This window comes from Balaenoptera borealis (genome assembly GCF_965194805.1).
Source record: "Balaenoptera borealis genome assembly, chromosome: 1".
NCBI lineage: Eukaryota > Metazoa > Chordata > Mammalia > Artiodactyla > Balaenopteridae > Balaenoptera > Balaenoptera borealis.
In genome coordinates this window covers 127,516,525-127,539,515 of record NC_138860.1, presented here as the reverse complement: position 1 = coordinate 127,539,515, position 22,991 = coordinate 127,516,525, and the positions used below count along the sequence as shown (strand labels likewise).

The window sequence follows — 22,991 nt, the reverse complement described above, 5'->3', positions numbered from 1 at the left end:
ACTACTGAGCCCGCGTGCCACAACTACTGAAGCTGCACACCTAGAGCCCGTGCTCCGCAACAAGAGAAGCCTGCGCACCGCAATGAGGAGTAGCCCCCGCTCGCCGCAACTAGAGAAAGCCCGCGTGCAGCAACAAAGACCCAACACAGCCAAATAAATAAATAAATAAAAATATTTTTCTTCTACTGTTTCTTTTTTACTTCCCTCCACCTGTGATGTCCTCTCCTGAAGGTATTTCAATTATAGGGTATCAGCTCACTTCGATCATGTCCCGTGTCTCTTTTCTCTTACTGTTTCCATTCCTTTATCCTTTCCCTTAGTGTCTTGGGACAATTTATCAAGCTTACTTCTCATTCATTAATTCCATTTTCTCCTGGGTTCAATTCACTGTCTGCTTACTCCACTGCATGAATTCAGAGTTGATGTTCATCGCCAAGATGACGACTTTCAGACTCCTCCCTTTTCCGGATTGCCTGCTTTTGCATCATAAATACAATTTACTCTTATTGAAAATGCAAATAAGAGGTTATCTGAGAGTTTTCCTTCATCTTCCCGTGACTCAGAGGGTGACATCTGCCCTGTGGCATTAGCATGCCTGCTGTCTTTTGAGCTGCTGTTGCTTGACATCACATGCCCGGTGAGTGTCCCCTGTTTGCCCACTCTGCAGAGGGACAGCTATGTTTGCCCAGCATAGTTCAGGCAGATTCTGCCTCAGGGAATACGGGTCCCTGAGCAAATATTTCAGGCTCAAGACACATAGAGAAAAAGAGGATTTAGATTTGCTGTAGTTTTACTCTGTGAGATTAGAGGTATGGCTGCCCCCTGGGAAATCGGGAGGAAGCTGCAGCCCCAGGTCAGTCACTTCAGGGACCCTCATCTCTGTGCAGTGGTTCTTTTCCACAGCTGTCCTGGCAGCCAGAAAGTTATCTGGGGCTCTTGCTTCCCTTCTCAACCTGACACGACCACCTTCATTAGGAGCCTGCACAACGTAACTCATCATCTGAGCCAATTACAAACTGTCAGTGAGTGCTCTGAGGGCGCCCGTTTCCTCCCATATGAGAGGCACTGCAAGTACTTACCTCGTGGTGGTGTTTGAGGATTGGATGGAGACGTCTCACACACACACACACACACACACACACACACACACACACACACACGTCCCTCTGCCACATCTCCTGCCCCGGCCTCTTCCTCCCCACCCTGCGATTTCAAAGCTGGAAAGTACTTCCCTCAGTCCGGACTCACCATCTTCTGCAACTGCAATAATTTGTTGTTTTCAATGGGAATTTGAAGAAGGGAGTAAGTTCTTACCCCATTCCAGCAATATCCGGCACGAAGTCAGTTCTTAATTTAGATCTGTTGAATGAAAGACGATCCATAGCACCAACTCCCCTCTCAATTCTAAAACTGTCCTGTTTATAAGTATGAGAAAGTGACCTAATGTCACCTCCAGAATGTCAAGGCTTACTGAAAACAGTTTTATCACAGTTGGCAGCAGCTGACACCAATCAAAGCCCAATTAGTCAATGAGAAGGTCAGAGAAATGATTTCAGAGTCCTTTAGGCTGGGAGCTAGAAAGGCAATCGGTCAGTGGTGTTTGACAAGAGGCTTGGAAATTTACTGAAGAGTTTTTAAAGGAGTTGGAACACCTAAATGAACATATCCTAATCAAAGATAGACCGAGCAGCTGAAATCTGTTCAAAGGCTTTGAGAGCTTCAGCACTGAGCTAATTTTAATCACCATCCTTAGATAAGAGAGAAGTAAGCTGGTCACTTTGGTACATTTAGAAATTCTATGTGAGGTTTAAGACTGAGAGTGAGGAGGAAGAAGACAGAGTCTACAGCTTCTCCCCACACCAATACTACAGAGGCCCAAACAGCTCTCTACATCATAAGGCCAACACTCCTTCACAGTTTCTGGAATAAGTTCAAAAGGATCTTGGATTTGGAAAATAGAATGGAATTCATTTTGGAGCCACCAAATTAATCCTTCCTTAATGATGAAAAACATGGTACATCCAAGATCAAAACGAACCTCAGAATGGCAAGAGTCAAACTATATAAACAGGCTAAGAGGATTTGCAGTACAAGAAAATAAAAATAAAAATTCAGACCTTCATGAGGCTCCCTCCCAGTGGATTTGGTTGTACATGGTACAAAGAGACATTGGTCAGATAAGTTCAAAGCAATGATTGTTCATGAAAATTTGCCTAAAAGCAGGCTGCACACTAAAGAAAATGGAGCTCCCCTCACCCCACCCTAAAGGAGAGCATTAAACTCTTATGTTAAGCCACTAAGAAAAGGGGATTTATTTACTGCTGCAGTACAGTCTAGCTGTAACATTAGCTGTCACTAAGGTATGCTGTGGAAACAACCACGAAATATCAGTAGCTTAGAACACTACTAGATGTTCTCACATTAGATGTGGTTGTGGATTGGCTCTGTCTCTGTTTTATGCGTCTTCATCCTGCATTCAAGGTGAAGAAGCAGCCCCTATCTGGGGGTGCGGCTGTTCTCACAGCAGCGGCAAGAAAGTGGGAGGAACCACGTGATGGCTTTTAAAGCTCCTGCTCAGAAGTGGCACACAACACTTCTGTCACCATTTCATTGCTCAGACCAAGTCACATGGCCAAGCCTTACTACAACGGAGCAGAGAACTATACCCCCTCCACAGGCAGGAGCAGCAAATAACTGAGAACAATAATACAACCTACCATAATGCCTGAGCCTGGCTAATACACATATTTAAAACAGAAGCGAGCTGTCACCAAATAACAAAGCAAAAGTAAACCCCCAAAACTATAATATGTGGTATTAGCCCAGCAGTGAGGTGTTGAGAAGACTGCTCTCTGAAGTTGGAGAGATGGAGATCCCTGTATCTTATTTGGTAAAACCATCTCCTGAGGTAATATGGGAGGCAGATCGTGTGATGCCTGAGCAGGCATCTTTAGAGGGAGAGGTAGGAAAACTGAAATTTCATTTTATGTGTGTTGTTATTGACAATAACAACACACATAAAATATGCTTGGCACATTTTGGCACACATTGCCAAGTGTGCTTGGCAATGCTACGAGACAAATAGTACCTCGGGGGGAAAATAGGCAATTTCAAGCAGAAATGAAGTGAATAGAGAGTCTAGAAATGTGGGCGTCTTGCAAGACCAAAAAAACTGACTGCCTCCAGCCCCCAAACAGTAAGATATGAAATGTAAAAACAACCTTAAGTGATGAACAAACTAAACAGGAACTTTGGATTTTGCAGCAGAACTCACCCTGGTCCATCTATCCATCGACTCTGGGCTGATACACAAAAGATAAATTTCTATATTTGAGCTAGTATGCTTGGGGGTCTCTTTGTTACAGCAGCTTAGCTTGTACCCTAACACACAACCATAAAGTCTCTTTGAGTATCACTGCTTCCAAGATTCAGCTTTACAGTTAATGTCTTAGAGATCAGAACAATTGTCCAGCCTTGTTTGACATCTAACCTAACCTTGAATAACTTCTTGTTCATTTAGCTTTTATAATTACCAAAAGAAAGACTCTCATCTAATTCATTTTCCACCTGCTATGAAGTGTCCCTCTTAGGGGAATATCAAAGAATTCATAGCACTGCAGGAAATTATAATCTGGTATAGATTTACATTGAATTTAAAGACCAGTGAAGATGCAAGGTCAAATCTAGGCAGTGACATTCTCCCCAGTTCAGTTCAGTTGCTCAAACATTTATTGCAAACCACGCAGATTGAGAGATAGGCAGACTTTGCCCTCAAGAAGGTTTCCACTGATTAAGGGAAACTTATCAATATGCATAAAGTTGTGATATAGTGCAGTAGATGCTATTGCAGAGGAAAACAGGCATGGAGTGCTATAGGAACACAGATGCACAACACCTATCTCAGCTGGAGGCAAGGGCTTAAGGCAGGTTTTGCAGAAGAGAAGATGCCTTAGCAGAGTCTTAAAGGAAAAAGTGAAAAAAATATCTTTGAAAAGGGGAAGGGAACAGTACTTCAGGCAGAAAGAGCCACAGGAACTAAGTTAAGTATGTGAAGGTGACATCTTTATTCCTATTCCGGGATCCCCAGTTGAGTATTTTATCCAGATCTGTCACTCTTTATTGACTACCTGGCCAAGGGGACTCTGGAAGCTACCTCTTGTGCTTGCCTTTCTTTTGTTGGGGAACCATTTCAGATGGCCGGCCTTAGAGAGTGTCCTTAGATACACTTGGTCATGTGTGTAAAGTTGCTAAGGGCTTAAGAGTCTTTCTTCTCACATGTTGGTTGACAATTCTCCATAGTGTTTCTGCATGTCTTATATCAGCTTTTTTTCCACACCGCCTTTTCAAGGTTGTTTGTGTAACAGACAGCCTTGGAAGATAGAGATAGTATCACCCTCCAGGACAGAAAGCACATTAGTTTCATGACTCAGGATAATTAAGATAATGTCTCCCTCCAGACATTATCTCAAGGTTGGGCAAGTTTACCAGCATCACTCTTTCAAAAATAGGGATTTCCTCAACTGTGATGCACAACTTCACCTACGTGTCCTGTGAGACTTGGGGGCAAGGGGAACCAATGTGAACGTAAAGCTCATGCAGCCTGTGAAGTCATCAGTAATAGAGTCCTTTGTCCCTGACCCAGGAGATGCAGGTCCCCTACCAGTATATATGAAATTGCGGCAGGATAACTTGTTAGCTTGTGAGTAAATAAAATCTCAGACTCCTCACAGTTCTTGACATTCCAGGGATATTTTCATTTTGGATCAGAAAACATTCCCTTAAACCAAGGGGGTGAATTTCTAATGAAGAATTTCAAGCATTAACAACAGATAAAGAAATATTTTTTAAGCAAAGAACTCTCCCATTGTCACCACCTTACCCAGCTGTGTGTTAGGAGAGCCCTATGTGAGTGCTTTGGAACTGGCTCACCCTCTGAAATGAAGAAGTGGGAAAGTCAAGGTGAGTGGAGCCTTCAGAAGGAGATTACTAATGCTTTTCAATGTACTGCAAAAAAAAAAAAAAAAAAATCTTTGGAAGCCTGGCAATGATTCATGTGTATGCTAATAACTTTTGTATTGTTAAGTATATTGTGTCATGTTCTAGACTGTGGAACTGTGGTTAAATCAACTTTGTGGGAAACCATACATGTCAAACTCCCTCTCTTCTGAACTATAGGGGTTTTGCCATCGCCTGGGAAGTGGTCCTTGTTACATAATCAAAGCTATCTCAGCAGCACAATATCCATTTTCAGCCTCTGGAGAAGCAGAAAGAGAGCATATGGAACACAAGCAAATTTTTTTTTTAACATCTTTATTGGAGTATAATTGCTTTACAATGTTGTGTTAGTTTCTGCTGTATAACAAAGTGAATCAGCTATATGTATACATATATCCCCATATCCCCTCCCTCTTGCGTCTCCCTCCCACCCTCCCTATCCCAGCCCTCTAGGTGGATACAAAGCACCTAGCTGATCTCCCTGTGCTATGCAGTTGCTTCCCACTAGCTATCTATTTAACATTTGGTAGTAAAATAGATAGCTACTATTTTACTAGTAGCTAGTAATGTCAATGCTACTCTCTCACTTCATCCCAGCTTCCCCTTTCCCCTCCCCGTGACCTCAAGTCCATCCTCTACATCTGCATCTTTATTCCTGTCCTGCCCCTAGGTTCTTCAGAACTTTTTTTTTTTTTTTAAGATTCCATATATATGTGTTAGCATACGGTATTTGTTTTTCTCTTTCTGACTTACTTCATTCTGTATGACAGACTCTAGGTCCATCCACCTCACTACAAATAACTCAATTTCATTTCTTTTTATGGCTGAGTAATATTCCATTGTGTATATGTGCTACATCTTCTTTATCCATTCATCTGTTGATGGACAGTTAGGTTGCTTCCATGTCCTGGCTATTGTAAATAGTGCTGCAATGAACATTGTGGTACATGTCTCTTTTGGAATTATGGTTTTCTCAGGGTATATGCCCAGTAGTAGGATTGCTGGGTCATATGGTAGTTCTATTTCTAGTTTTTTAAGGAACCTGCATACTGTTCTCCATAGTGGCTGTATCAATTTACATTCCCACCAACAGTGCAAGAGGGTTCCCTTTTCTCCACACCCTCTCCAGCATTTATTGTTTGTAGATTTTTTGATGATGGTCATTCTGACTGGTGTGAGGTGATACCTCATTGTAGTTTTGATTTGCACTTCTCTAATGATTAGTGGTGTTGAGCATCCTTTCATGTGTTTGTTGGCAATCTGTATATCTTCTTTGGAGAAATGTCTGTTTAGGTCTTCCGCTGATTTTTGGATTGGGTTGTTTGTTTTCTTGGTATTGAGCTGCATGAGCTGCTTGTATATTTTGGAGATTAATCCTTTGTCAGTTGCTTCATTTGCAAATATTTTCTCCCATTCTGAGGGTTGTCTTTTCATCTTGTTTATGGTTTCCTTTGTTGTGCAAAAGCTTTTAAGTTTCATTAGGTCCCATTTGCTTATTTTTGTTTTTATTTCCATTTCTCTAGGAGGTGGGTCAAAAAGGATCTTGCTGTGATTTATGTCATAGAGTGTCCTGCCTATGTTTTCCTCTAAGAGTTTGATAGTGTTTGGCCTTACATTTAGGTCTTTAATCCATTTTGAGCTTACTTTTGTGTATGGTGTTAGGAAGTGTTCTAATTTCATTCTTTTACACGTAGCGGTCCAGTTTTCCCAGCACCATTTATTGAAGAAGCTGTCTTTTCTCCATTGTATATTCTTGACTCCTTTATCAAAATAAGGTGGCCATATGTGTGTGGCTTTATATCTGGGCTTTCTATCCTGTTCCATTGATCTATATTTCTGTTTTTGTGTCAGCACCATACTGTCTTGATTACTGTAGCTTGGTAGTATAGTTTGAAGTCAGGGGAAGAACATTTTTTTAAGTGGCATGGAAGTTGCATATTTCCCTTCTACTCATCCTCTTTTGGGAGAACTGGTTCATATGGCATACCCAGGTGCAAGGGGAGCTGGGAGATGTTGCCTTTGGCTGCACTGCCTCTAGCTGTGTGCCCTGATAAAATCTGATGTGGTTGAGTAGGGGCTCTATGACTACAGAAAGGAGAGAAAGAACACTGGGAGGCAGATAGCTGTCTTCTTCACAGACTCAGAATACGATAATCCACTGTCCTGTGCATCCTTGCAATAAATCCATTTACCAAAGGTAATCTGGATGAGTCAGTTCCTTAAAAAGCCAAACCAATATATGTGTAGGTCCTCAACAATATTTCTTATTTAACCTGGTGAGGTAAAGGAGTACTTTCTCTTTATTTATGCAGAGTGACTACAACAGCACCTGTGAGCATCCCTGGTAGGTCCATTGTGAGGTCCAGAGCTGAAGTCCCCATAAAAATGAAAATCTCTTGTGTCCCGGGCCAACTGCAGTTACTCAGTGGAGAGAAATCAGCATCACTCATATTGAAGAGTAGTAGACAATTCTCTGTCACCACATTACTGTAGATTAAAAGTCCCTGCAATCCCACTCCTGGGCATATATCCAGAGAAAACCATAATCCAAAAGGATACATGCACCCTGATGTTCATTGCAGCACTATTTACAACAGCCAGGGCATGGAAGCAGCCTAAATGTCCATTGACAGAGGAATGGATAAAGAAGTTGTGGTACATATATACAATGGAATATTACTCAGCCATAAAAAAGAATGAAATAATGCCATTTGCAGCAACAGGGATGCACCTAGAGATTATCATACTAAGTGAAGTAAGTCAGAGAAAGACAAATGTCATACGATATCACTCATACGTGGAATCTAATTTTTAAAAAATGATACAAATGAATTTATTTACAAAATAGAAACAGATTTACAGATATCAAAAACAAACTTATGGTTACCAAAGGGGAAACATGGAGAGGGAAGGGATAAATCAGGAGCTTGGGATGAACATACACACACTACTATATATATGATAGATAACCAAGAAGGACCTACTGTATAGCACAGGGAACTCTACTCAGTATTCTGTGATAACCTCTATGAGAAAAGAATCTAAAAAAAGAATGAATATATGTATATGTATAACTGAATCACTTTGCTGTACACCTGAAACTAACACAACATTGTAAATCAATTATACTCCAGTAAAATGAAAAAAAAAAGCCCCTGGAGGTGGAGGTGATGGAGAGATAGGGTTAATCCTCCCTTTCCCTCTGTGTGGGCCTACTGCGGGAAGACACTATGAAAACAGGAAAGAGAGGGGAAATCTTTCTTGCCTGGACACAGGTTGTTCTAGAATGAAGAAGAGAAGCAATGTCCAGTTAGGACTGGTCTGTTTTCTTAGTGGATTATCTAAATAATTCAGCAACATATTTTCTTGCTTGATGTAGAGGATGCAGTTAAAAAGGTGCCAACAGCATTTTATTTGATATTTGTAAGAATGTGGACTAAATTGGTTTGGGTCCCAAGAGTGATTCAAATACAAGTTTAAAAAAAAAACAAAATAACCTCAATAAGCCTTCCATCAGTATTTATTCGAGTTAAGTGAAAACACACTCAACTAAATGAAAACTAAGTTGGGAGCCTAGTGTGATCAGCACAATCTCTCTTTAGCAGGTCACGGCCTGAGGGAGACACCTCTAACAGCTTAACCCTTCCACAGCTGTCACGCCTGCCATTAGAATCTGAAATAAGCCACGTTCGCAGTGTATTTTTATTATTTTAGTTTGTTGACTGGTTTTGCTCTGTGCTGGCAATTCTAAAATGGTTCTCCACCCTGCGCTCTCTCTGTCACATGTTCTCTGCCTGTTTCTCTTTCCTCTGGATCCTCCATCTTGTGGCTGGAATAATCCTTCTAAAACACAAATCTCATCATGTCACTCCACTACTTTATTCCCTTCAATGGCTTCTCATGGCCAAGATTAGTGGCTCTCAATGTCTCCCCCACTGCAACACACGGGACAAATGTCATTTAGATGCAAGAACCCACCCCTTGCTGACCAAACCCCAACTCCCCACATTTCGTAGAGAAGCAAAGCAGATACTGTCACAAATATTTGTTAACAGAACCTTATGTACATGTAGCCAACAAAACATCTCATTTCATGAGAAAAAAAAATAGCCAAATACTGACAATCTTTATTCTAAGGCAAGTTTCGACTTTTTCCAACAGAACCCTAAGGTCCTTCCTACTTCAGGGCTTACATCCTCTGAACTTTTCACATGGTTTGCACTCACTTCTTCCAGCTTCTGCTCTATTGCCACCTCCTTAGGGAGGTCTTCTCTGATGGATCCCAGTCAATGTTACCTATTTCCTTATGCTCTGCATTGCATTTTCTTAATTTCTTCTTCACTGCATTTATCACTCCCTGAGATTTTATAATTTTATTCATTTTTGAATTTATTTTCTCTCTCCACTAGGAGACTATAAGCTCTCTAAGGGCAAGATCTTTCTTCTTGTTTACTGCTATATTTCCAGTAACTACAAGAACAGTGCATAAATATATTTGTTGAATGAATGAATAAACGTTGAGGCACTGCTATTTCTTAAGCTAGAATTATTTTTATATTCAAACTTGTTATTAAAGTATAATATACATTCAGAAGAGTATACTTACATATCCTAAATGTACAACATGTTAAGTTTCACTGACGAGACACATTTGTGTAACCAGCACCCAGATCAAATAACATAATATGACCAACTACTCCAAAATCCCCTCATCCTCCTTCTCAGTCATTCCCTCCCACCACAGATAATTATTATGTTGACTTTTACAGCATAAATTAGTTTTATCTATTTTTGAACTTCATCTAAATGGAATAATGAGTATATTATCTTTTGTGTCCGACTTCTTTTACACATGATGCTTGTGAGATTCATATATATTGTTTTATGTAGTTGTAGTTTGGTTTTTGTTGTTTTTTAAAATTTTTATTGAAATATAGCTGATTTACAATGTTGTGTTAGTTTCAGGGGTACAGCAAAGATTCAGATAGATAGATAATTTATATATTCTTTTTTAGATTTTTTTTTCCATTGTAAGTTATTACAAGATACTGAGTATAGTTCCCTGTGCTATACAGTAGGTCCTTGATGGTTATCTATTTTATATATAGTGATGTGTATATTTTAATCCCAAACTCCTAATTTATTGCTCCTCCCCCTTTCCCCTTTGGTAACCATAAGTTGTTTTCTATGCCTGTGAATCGATTTCTGATTGTAAATAAGTTCATTTGTATCATTTTCTTTAGATTCCACATATAAGCAATATCATATGATATTTGTCTTTCTCTGTCTGACTTACTTCACTTAGCATGGTAATCTCTAGGTCCATCCATGTTGCTGCAAATGGCATTAGTTCATTCTTTTTTATGGCTGAGTAATATTCCATCATGTATATATACCACATCGTCTTTATCCATTCCTCTGTTGATGGACATTTAGGTTGCTTCCATTCTTGGCTATTGTAAATAATGCTGCTATGGCCATTGGGGTGCATATATCTTTTTGAATTTTAGTTTTCTTTGGATGTATACACAGAAGTGTAGTTGTAGTTTGTTCACTCTCATTACTGTATAGCTTTCCACTGTAGGAATACACTATAATTAATTTTTCAATACAATGTATTGGTGGCCATGTGGGAAGTTGCTAGCTAAGGGCTGTTACCAATAGTGCTGCTATGAACATTCCAGGACATGTTTTTGGTTCACATATGCATGCACTCCTGCTGGATGTGTACTTAGAAGTGAAATTGCCAGGTCATAGGATTTGCTATAGGTTCACTTTTAATAGACACAATTTTTTCACCTAGTATCTGTACCAATTACATTCCTACTAATGGTGTGTGAGAGTTCTGGATGCTTTTGAGCTCTTCATAGTTTCAGTGATTATATATTTTTTCCTAAACATTTCTGATTGGTTTTGATAGTCTCCTGTTCTTTGATTTTTAAGTTTCATTTCTATTTCACGCATGGGTATGTTATATTCTATATGGGATAATCCAAACAGCTGAAGTTTATTGAGCCCAAATCGTTGATTGGTTGTTTCTGTTGCTTTTCAAACATGGAGGCTTGTTTTCTCATGTGTTTGATGTTTAGGTTTTTTTTTTTTTTTCCTTAATCATGAGCTCATATTTGCCTGAACTTAATCTTGGGAAATTTAAGTAGCCTAGGTTTAAAATGGCCTTCTCCAGAGAAGACTTGCAAGAGCTTCAGACTCCAGAACCAGTTTAATTTAATCTCAGCTTGATATTTGCCTAGCCACAGAAGTAGTCTAAACTTAAACCCCAGACACCACACGGGAGTAGGTCTATGGTAGCAAATTTTCAGGAGATACTTTTGTTTTTCCCCTTGGAAGAAGTAGGCCGGTTTCACTGTCAATGTCTAACCCACATTTTGATGAACGTGTGGCTCCTTTTAGTGCCCAAATGTATGTGGGACTGGTCTGCTCATCTGCCCACATTGCACAGGCCTCAGGCCTAGCATTTCTTATCCCTCTATGAGGCATCAATCCTCACAGTTCTATTATACTGGGAACTACAGTCCCTCCCCCTTCCCACTCAGGACAGCCCAGTTACCTGTGCCCACTTACCACTCTGGTTTCAGCTCTTAATCATTATAATTTTAAATTTTGTTCTGTTTACTGCATTTTAGGGGTTACTGCCCTTTAAAAATTTCTCTTACTTTCTTGAACATTTAGTAATGCATCAATACTTAAAACTTTTGTTTGTTTGTTTGATTTTTAATTTATCCATCACTTAGGTGTTTGTCAGTGAGAGAGCTTTTCAAAATATCTAATCTGCCGTGTTCCCAAAAGCCTAAGTCTATGCTTGACTTCTTAATTTAAAAACAAGAAGCATTTCCTCTTCCTTTTCACTTCCCTCCCCTTCCCTTCCCTTTCTCTTGGAGAAGTAGCATGCATGGGGCTAAGCAAGGGAGGGGCTGATAGGCAGTAGGGCCAAGGAGGTACCTGCAAGGTCGGGGGGCCAAGGAGGCAGTGGTGCGAAGGAGGTATTTGTGAGTCCAAGAAGGCAGCAACAAGGACAAGGAGACAGCCATGAGGCTGAGGATCAAAACGACAGCTGGCATGATCTAGCCATTGGTGACATGCAGTGGGACTGAACAAATAAATAAACATATTCAAAATCATGGGAACCATGTTTCTCACTGTAAGAAGAAGGATTACAAGTATAGAAAAGGGGAAGACTGAAAAAGAACTCTAAAGTGTTCAGTTGGAATTGGGGGGCATCAGTGGGAACTCATGGTTTTTTAATAGCTATATAAATAAATATTAATGTATGTATATATAAATATATGTATATGTATGCATCTTAGCTCTGTCTGCTGACCCAGTATAAATAAGCACATCATACCAAAATCTTGGTTTCTAAATTCTGTCTAACATTAGAAGGAAACAGGACTCCTTGGGGAAATAACTAATCCCAAGGGTGAGACAGGGAAAATACAAGACAAACCTAGAATATCTTATTGGGCCAGAATTGAAGGAATGCTCAAAGAATGACAAAGATACATCAAAGGGACAGAGGAGTCAGCTTGAAGGGGCTCCCACTGGTCAAATATGGACATTATAAGCATCAAAATAAATACTGATAGTAACAGATTAAAATCTATTATTGAGTAAAATAAATATCCATGAGTCCACGCTGATATGAGTGAATGAAGGGGAAAGAAGGAAAAGTTTTTCCTTACAATAGAAAGCCAACTAATAAATATAGAAGGAATGATGGAAATAGAAAACACCATCTGGCAATCAATATACTGGTAGTTGATTTAGGCAGAAGTTGCCTTGGAAGTAAAGGCTGGTGGCTGATGGTTTGAAGAGGAAAAGGATAAATACTTATCAATTACAAAAGAAAAAATGGTGACTTTGCAGCGTAGAAACCTGGACGACACCCTCATCTCATGACCCAGTGACCGAGGTTAACCTCAGCAGTGATGAGTCAGGTCAACACCATGTACTTCCTGATGTGACAAACCACAAAGAGCACAGCTTCATTTCTACAAAGAATGCATGCCTGAGTCTGGTCATGAGGAAACTATTGGGGGACCCAGACTATGAGACAATGTGACAGTGCACTGTCCAGTATGCTAGCGCTGGCTGCATGTGTCTACTGAGCACTTGGAATGTGACCAGTCTTAATTGAGATGTGCTATATTTACATTGGATTTCAAAAATTTTATACGTAAAAAATAGCATAAATAGATAATTTTTGTACTGATTACATTTTTAAATAACATTTTGAAAGAAATGAGTTAAATAAGTATATTATCACTATTAATTTCACCTGATTCTTTTTCCTTTTCCTAATGCTAGAAAAAAATTCCATTTTGCTTTTCCACTAGAAAATTTAAAAATATATACTTAGTGCATGTTTTGAGCAATGTTGAAAGGCCCACGCTATTTGAAATTACTATGGATGCGAAAGATGGAAAGATTGAAGAACTATTCCAGACTGAAGGAGACTAAGGAGACAGGACAGTTAAATGCACAGTTGAGGTCCACCCTGTTTCCTCATGACTAGACTCAGGCATGCATTCTTTGTAAGAATACCGCAGCAATGAATGATTGCTTGATATAGATAGATAGATAGATAGATAGATAGATAGATAGATAGATAGATATGCCATCTTCTCTCATCTTTCTGATATATACATATGAGAGATTAGAAGACATAGAGGGGATGCAGTAATATGTTAACAATTAGGAAATCTGAATGAAGGGAATGTAAGAATTTTTTTATACTATTCTATTAACTTTTGCATACGTTTGGATTTTTTCAAAATAAATAATAAATGTACCTGAGGGTAAAATGAAAGGTAAAAGAAAGTAATGATGGAATTACAACTCACAAACACCTCGACAATGCATTAGCTCTATAATCATCAGTGTCACCCCAGTACCAGAGGCTCACCATGCTCTGTGACGGAGACAGAATAGACAAATGATTTGTGTACAACTCTTGGAGCTGCAGTTAAAATTCCACTCAGTTCTCTCCCACTCAAGAAAACAAATCAGAATACAAGTAGACAAGATGAATTTATAGAAAGGACAGCCTTGAATCTGCTCTAATTTATAAAAGAAGTAATGTACCTGTAACCCTTGACATTTCAACTAATATCGGATTGCACCATGAGAGGGAAATGTGTGAACCACTCTACAGTCGAGAACTGCTGACTTAGACCAGTTGTCCCCTACCGTTTCAATGGTAAGACGTCTTGTATTTAAAATTTTTTCACAGAATATCACGTGACAGTAATTCCATGGATTTTCATTCAATCTACAGATGAGGTTCTTAAAGAATTTGTCTTTTTAGACTGTGCAGTAACCTAGAGATCCATAGCCCACATATTGGGAATCACCAGGCAAGGATAAAAACCACTTCAGGATTAATTTTGTACTGACTTTTTGTTCTGAGCTACTTGAGGTTATCCAGACTCATCATGTTGTTTAAGACCATCATCACTTTGCTCATGACTTCATTTTGTCAAGAGTATCTATCTTTCCCCTTCCTGCCTGCTTTAAGAGCTTTTCTACTCTGACTTAGTTAGGGTTATTAGATTCCAATCTAGTCTTGGAATCCAATCTAATCTCTAATTAACACGAAACAAAATGAATTTGTTGGACGGATATAGGATGGTTCACAAGATGGCAGGAATATTAGAAGAACTGGGCTCAGAAGGGGCAAGAATCAGGACAGCCCCAGAGATTCTGGTGGGAGGAGCCAGACATGGTGCTGCCACCATGGGGATGAGGCCACTTCAACCTGATTTCGTTTCCTTCTTTGCAGCACTCTGCTCAAGCTCTCACCTACTGGAAGATGAAGTCCAATTAGCCTAGGACATGTGTGTGGGGTCATGAACCCACTCATTGGTTAGAGAAGGGCAGGGCCCCTTGACTGAGAATTCCATCTAAATGACACAAATGAGAGGTGATTTGTGGGGGAGAGGTGATTTCTCACAAGAAAATCTTTCTCAAAAGAAAACAGAAGAGAATGGATTCTGGGAGGCAGGAAAATTAACAAAACTTACCCCTATAATCTTTAAAACTTAGTTCAAGCAACACATTTATCAGGTAAAAGAAGGAAACCATACCAAAATAAAAATGTACTTACACTCTCTCCCACAAAAGGAAGACTGTGCCAGTGCAATGCAATGTGATTAGATTGACTCCTGTCCTCCACCCAGCTCCTATTCCAAAATTGAGCTGAGCTAAAGTTCTTATCTTCTCGAAAGGGGTTAGGAGAAAGGGTAAGTTAGAGAGTGACTGCCTTATAATCATTTGGGACTTTCCCAGTTTTGTTTGTAGGATATATTTTGTTTGTGAGTTGGTCTATTTTCTGCATAACTAATAATTGAAAACATTTCCTTTTCTTTTACACGGTGACTGAAAGACCAACCGCAAATATTGTTTTTCAGGAGCCTTATAAAATCACAAACTTCTTAAAAGTTTGGGCTCCAATTTCCATATTACTGTGAGAGGTTTTATTATGCATGTATGTATGTGTGTGAGGCGAACGTAATAAACACTACACTATGGAAACAGCTATGTATGTATCAATATGTATGTGTGTATGTGCCCATTCAGCCAGCCAGCCAGTCAACCAGCCGACCTCCTAACTATCTATCTATCTATGTATCTATCTATCTATCTATCTATGTATCATCTCTATAGAATAGCAAGGAAGGAAATACAGCTCAAGGCTACACATTCTGTGTCTCTTTGCTTTGAACCATCAACTCATTTGTTGGGGTTCTTTGCTCAGTTCACTGACACAGACTTTCATTCTTGAGGGATATGAGTCCTTGGTGGACCTGCCTACGTGGGGTTGTGACAGTCTTCCATTAAGATTCCATGAAGCATCTACTGTTTCCGCCCTTACGTCTCCCTAGTCTCACTGTGTACGTAGCTGTAACCCTATTTTGCTCCTAATGATCAACAAGCCCAGACGAAATACAGTCCCTTTTGGGGGCAGTTTCCTAGTGGCATGAAGAGTCTGAAAGGACAAGGCAGCATTGGTAGCTTCCAATTCATGGGAACAATTATTGTATCTCCTAGTAGAAATAGAACCCAGAGTCATAAGGGCAGGAAGCACAAAGGTTGCTAGGAGGCATTAGATGTAATTTTACAAGGCACCACTCCCCTTAGCTTTTGGTTCCCCAATGTCTGTATTTTGGTCATAGAGAACAGGAGGAGGAAAACAGGCCAGATACTGATCTCTGGTTTATAGCAACCTATAAGACAGCACACTAACTTTACAGAATGCCAGCTTCAGCCAAGAACAACAGTCTTCAATATTCTATTCTCCCACTTTAGAAGAGTAGCTGCTCCTGGGGGTTGAGAAATATGATAGTACCAGTGATTTCCATAAACATCATCCCGTTGCCCTGTATTCTGCGATGATGTACATTCTTTGGTCCAACGTTGCCTAGACCATCATAATAATACTGTATTATAAGGCATTGGTTTGCACAGAGACGGTGCTGGCAGAGGCATGATGGATGCCAAACCCAAAGCAAACATATTCTTTTTATTTCCATTTTACATATAAGGAAACTGAGACAATAGTTAAATAACTTGCCTGAGGTCACTCACACAGTAAGTGGCAGATACAAGATCCACGCCAACTGACCAGCTCCAGTGGATGACCTTATCTTCTCTTTGGAGAAGTTAGGTGACTCATCCAATGGAATGACCAGGCCTTGGTCCTCTTAATGACTGCCTTATCACCCTGTACTCTCTGCTGTACTACCTGCCTGCTTGGAGGGTGCTGGAAAGAGAACACCAAGGATTTACAATCTGTAGGAGACAAAGAGTAAATACTCTTTACATAACCATTGAAAGTACTAAAGAGATCATGTTGTTTATCTTACAAAGCTGAAATGTGAAACCTCTTTAATTTTTAAGTAGCATAGATATAATAGCATAGATTTTCACCAAACAGAAGGAAACTGAAATCATCGTCACCCTCCTCTGTAAAACCCTTCAGTTATACCTTACTACCTTTCACAGGAAGTCCAAATTCCTTATCCAGGCAAACCTCACACACTGGCTGCTGCTCACACCACCCCCCCACCAGCCCTACTGCTCACGTTTTGTCCTGACTCCAGACTCCAAACATATTAAAATACAAACAGGTTCTTCCATGTCCCTGGATATTTGCATAAATGGAACCCTCTGTCCAGAAAGCTCTTTTGCTCTTGGTTTAGTCCTGTTCTCCTGGCTGCCCTGGCCGACATGGTTGTATTAACCATATTCTTCATTTTGTATATTTTGATGCTTTGATATTTGGGGCCTTGCTGTTTCTGGAGGGACCGCTCCTCCAAGGCTTAGCTAATTCCTAGAGAAAGACAGCAAACAACCAGCCCAGAAGCACGCCTTTCACATACACACTAAGTAATCCAGAGCCCATACCCCCAACAGTCTCCTTTACCAGCTCTCATCCACTTTCCCTAATCACCCCAGGACCAGACACTAGACAACTAGGGCCAGCCCCTCAGCCCCAGAGCCTGCTGCAGTCATTCAACTAGCCACTCCTAAACTTGCTTATCCTGCCTTGCTCCACCACAAGAAAGGCCCCTGACCACATCCCTTCCTCCCCCTACATCCTGACCAACACTGGAGCCTTCTCACGTGGCCCCCTGTGGTATAGCATGCCCCTCCTCTTGGGATCTCTGAATATAACAGAGCATAAATTATTCTTCAGTGGCAATCATCTCGTGATCTGTTGGCCTCATCATAGCATACTTAAAAACTTAGTGAATTGATTGTTCCTGCTTTTTTGCTACCACTGTACCAGTGCTGCTATTGCTGCACTTTCCACATACCACACTGCAATCCTTTATGGAACTGTCTCTACTGACCGCCTGTTAGCTTCCTGAGAAACTCTTTCGTCTTCGTATTATTAGCACATAGCATGTTGCATGTCAACTGTGTAGGCTCTCAATAAATGCTAGATGGGTGAAGCAATTAATTATTTAATTATCCTAGAAGCCCCTGCATGTCAAATCACTTAGATTCAAATCTCATCACTTTTCAATTAGCCTTCCCATTTATGACACATACAGATGCAGGCACCAAATTTACACATGGAAAATTAAAACTCAACTCATTGGTACATATGACTAGTTGACATAAGCATGAAACAATGTCAACCATCGTACAAGTGTCCAAGTTGAAAAGAAGTTTTACAAGTGCAAAATACTATTATTAGGTCCAAAAATGTATGTGAAAGAAGTTCTGAGCCAAAATATGGAATGGAGTTTTATTGCCTCAATTTTATATCATTCATCGAAAGCCCATGAATCTGAGGGTTCATAAATTCTATTTGATGATAACTTAGAAAAGGAAGAAATGACCTCCATATTTTTAAGTCCTTGATGTATAACAATGCATAAATTGTAAATGATCTCACAGCATATAATTTAGGCTACTGTGTTCTTAAAGAAGAGGGGAAATCACATGTAACTGAGGGCCTACTATGTGCCAGAGCCTGTGTTATAGAGGTCAAGCTTCATGATCATCTTGCAAGTTAGGTGCTGTGACAGCCCTGTCCCTTCAGAGATATCATGTTGAAGAAAATTCCTGCCTTCTGACTTGAAAAGGGAAATAAATTCACATGAGAAGTTTACCCTGGTTGGAAGGGCATGGAAGTGAGGTTCTGAAAATAGAAAATGAAACAACGCATGCCTCTATGGGAAGTGACGATAAAAACGTTACAGAATATATAAGAACACGTGGGAAAAGACGTTAGTGTCTGGATTGAGATGGTGCAACAAAGAAGTGGTCATCCAGACCACACACAGTGGGAAATGGGCAGGCAGGGGCACCTGCAGGTGTCAAGTGGGATGACTCGGGGAGAGGAGGTGTGAGCATATTTAGCTGGGTTTCTACTTCAGTATCTTGAGCCCAACTAGCAACCCTCAAATACTGGAACCATGTCCGATACATACTTTGAACTCTATGACTGTTTGCTTAATGAATGAATGAGTGAATATTTTTCAAACAATTTAAGTTGTTAAGTACAAATTTTAATGCGAAATTATCTGGTTGTGCCACTGACCTACCCTCGTTTGGATCTCACAAAAACAGGCCCCCAAAAAAGCTCTCATCGTGGCTCTTGCCTTGTCTGTCATCTTAGGAGATGCACCTGTTTATCTGAGGAGCGACAGGACAGGTGTGGGACATAGAAGGCATTACAAACAGAACACCTATAAGGATCCGTCAGTTTGTTTTCATTTTTTATTCATGTTTATTTTTCTCTACCAGCAATAGGAAGGCCAGTGGTTTCCAAGCATAACTTCCAAGTTACGGCCACCTCAGGCAGGAGGAAGAGATCTGGGCTTCCCATTCCTACCTCAACCAGACAGCTTTAATTTTAACTCACACAATGAGTCTACAGGAAATATTTTATTTAAACTACACTAATAATTGACAGGTTTTTTTTTAAGTTCATTATGTGTGAGGGTCCAAATATTGATACTACAACTTAGTAACTCTGTGATCTTGAGCAAGATATTTTGCCTATGTGTGCCTCAGTTTCCTTATATGTAAAAGGACACTACAACAGTAGCTAACTGAGAGGGTTGTTGTGAGGATTAAATACATAAAAATTCTATATACCTATTGGAAACCCTCATCATTACCTCATTTAATCCTTAAAATGGCCCAGCTGAAAAGGGCAGTATTACCATTGCCCTTGCATGGATGGGACAACTGGAGCTTAGAGAGACTTGGTATCTTGCTCAAGGTCACAGCCTATAAATGGTAGAGCTGAGATTCAAACATGGATGTAGTTGACAGTGGAGCCTGTACCCTTAACTTTATACAGAAGTGAAGTATAGGTTCCACAGATAAAAAGAAATTCAAAAGTCACAAATTTAGGTCTTTTAATTAGTCAACTTTTTTAAAAAGTTGACTCTTTAAAAGTGTCACATTTCAATGCAACTTAAATAAAATCAGCTGTTTTAAATGGCATATGCAATATCTTGAAACAAAAGGAAGAAGACACAAGAATGATATAAATTAGCATGGGAAGAGAAGCAGAAAGATGCTTATAGATCGATCAATCATGCTTTCTACATTAGCAGAAATATTGCAAGGACACTCAAGAATGCACTTTTAAATTCACTTTGAAAACTCTTTAGCTGGCTTCCCTCTCGCAGCTGCTACCCCTTTCATTGCATGCTGCACAAAAAGAATAAGAAGGCCGGCCTTCCTTGATGTAGGCCCAGCATCACCCCTGACTTCCCGGGTTACCCAGGAGCACAGCGAGCTTTACAGCACGTGCTCACTCAGCTTTCAGATCGTTGCACTGGGTCCTACAGGGATGGTCCTTTGTCTTTCACATTTGGAGGAAAAATTTGTTGTATTTTATGAGGGTCACAGTGTTTGCCCCTATTTGTCTTTCCCCATTCTACTTTGAGATATCATAAATAATAAAACAAAAGTCCGTTCCTAATGTGAAAAACTCCCTCCCCTGAAGTTTCCTGGCCTTCCTTTCTAGTTGTTGGCCTACCTTCAAATACTCCAAATTTTATAGGCCTGTGGGATTTACGAATCCCCAACAAAGAGTCACTATGCCCACCGTCACAGAGCTGCGTGGCAGCAGCAAGATTTCTCGAGAGGAATGTGGAGGAGCTGAGTTCAAGTCCTGTCTCTTCTAACTGGTTGTGTGACTCTGGGTAAGTTGCTTTAGCTCTGTCAGTCCCAGTTTTAACACAGTTAAAATGGCGATGATAATAATCATTCATCCATCCACTCAATCACATACACTAAATACCCACTGTTTACCAGGCTCTGGGAAAACGAAGGTGAATTATACAAAATTTCTAAATTCAACGGCCCACAATCTATACCAGGAGACGGAGATCCCAACAAGTCAGTAGTGAGGAAAAGGGGAGGGACCTTGACAAGAGGCGTTTCTGTTTGGAGCAGCAGCTCTGGAGGCCGGTGGAACTGACCATGAGCAAGAGCTGCCCAGGCTTAGCTGGAAACCACACATTTTCCTACGTCACAAAACTCTCCGGAGGTTCAAACAACCTAAGGAATTTGAATCCTTTGGAAACTCTCAAGAGTCCTTTGGAAACTCTATGGGGACTTCAACCTCCGGCACCAGCCAGTACCTGCCTGAGGGACTTTTCCAGCCTCCGGAGCCTGCCTGCACTGCCGCGTGTGAGGCAGGCAGCACGGGCCAAAGGACCAGCGCCCATCGCTCCAAGCCCAGGGCAGCCCTCAACCAAATGCCCCTGCTCCCCCAGCCCCCAGTGGAAACACCAAGGCCTGACTTCTACACTGGCTGCCAGAATTTCTCCAGCAGGACTGAGCCCCAGTTGTCTACAGTTGTAACTTGCTGGATAATGCACCATTTACTGGCTGCCGTCCCTCCCTATATCACTTCCCTACACTCCCCAAAGGGGTTCGCTCCACCTGCCAAAGAGGTGCTTGCACATGGATCTTTATTGCAGGGTATGCTTGCGAGAGAACCCAAACTACGACATCATATAAGCCATTTTTTATTATTATTCTGTATCATTTTGAAATGTGGCCAGAATTATACACTCCATTTTGCATGAAAAAAAGCACTTTTCTGGGGGAGAGGGCCGCGTCACACAGCTTGTGAGATCTTAGTTCCCCGACCAGGGATCGAACCCCGGGCCCACGGCAGTGAAAGCATCGAGTCTTAACCACTGGACCGCCAGGGAATTCCCAAAAAGGTACTTATTTATAAATCCTCTTCTGCATAGTTAGGATTTGATCCATTTACCCATTATAACATAATACCTGCCTAAGAATTTCTTCAGTCCATCCCAACCACCACTGCCCTGGCTGAAGCCTTTATCTCTCACCCAGATTTCCACAACAGGGTCCTAGCTGTCCTCTCTGGCTCCAGTCTTTCCCTCTACAAAGCCATCCCTCTCACTGTCTCCAGAGACATCCACCTAGAAAGTAATTCTGACTACACTACTCCCAGCCCAAAGGGCACTACTGTGCAAATTTTTAAAGGCTTCTGGTACTTACAACACTCTACTTCTATCTAATGGAAAATTGTTATAATACTCTGATATGTGTAAAGCATAGTCTACACATGGTCACGGTCATTTTCAAGGAAACTGATGAAATAAATATACAAATCTGCAGTATCTGTGACTGTGATACCCAGTTAGATGCACATCCTTGCACACTGCACAACCTGCACAGCTGTACAGAACCACTCTGGTTCTGATAACTCTCTACCTTACCCACAAACTCCTTCTCTGTTGTCAGCACCTACCATGAGGTTCCATGCTCCCACGGTTTTGCTTTGTTTACGCTGTCCTTTCTGCCTAGGGACACTGGCCTTCTCCTGACCTGTTTCTAGCGATCCCTTAAAACCAGCTGAACGTTTCTCTTTTGCCAGAAATCATATCTGAAACACTCTCACCCAGCCATATGTCCCTCTTCTGTGATCCCTCTAATTCTTCATTTGTAACTCAACATTTAAACTTAACATATTGGGGTATAATTACCTGCTCATGGATTTGTCTTCTGTAAGTGAGGGCTGTCTTTCTCCTCTCTGCATCTCCAGCATCCAGTGGAGGACTTGGCCTAGGGTCAGAGCATGTAGAAGACAGTGGAGTGTGGAATGTGGAGCTTGTGAGGGAAGGCTCTGCAGTCAGACAGGCCTGGTCAAATCTTGGTTCTGTCCCTTTCTAGCCATGTGACCTTGAGCAAACGACCTCACATCTCTACATTTCAGTTTCCTTGTTGGTAAAGTGGAGATGACATCATTCCCATTAAAAAAGCCACTGCCTCCAATTAGCACCATGCCTGACAGCAGGCACACAATACCTATTAACTATTATTTCTGCTATAAGCTCAATAAACATTGGAGGATGAATTCTTTTATACCAAACAGGCGGCCCCTTATGAAAACATACCTTTTGTTTGATCCATCTGTATAGTCGGAATGGTGATGAACACTTTCCATATGTTAGTGTATTTTGTCT

The 22,991-nt window shown here is 40.7% G+C and overlaps 1 long non-coding RNA gene across 1 annotated transcript in view; it reads right to left on the bottom strand.

The window, feature by feature from the left end:
• LOC309611475 overlaps positions 1 to 22,187 on the bottom strand; it is a 64,863-nt gene extending 42,676 nt beyond the window's left edge. The window contains exon 1 of the long non-coding RNA XR_014234545.1: positions 1,249 to 22,187. This is a non-coding gene — a long non-coding RNA (uncharacterized lncRNA). The remainder of the gene's footprint in view (positions 1 to 1,248) is intronic.
• Between the last annotated feature and the right edge of the window lie 804 nt (positions 22,188 to 22,991).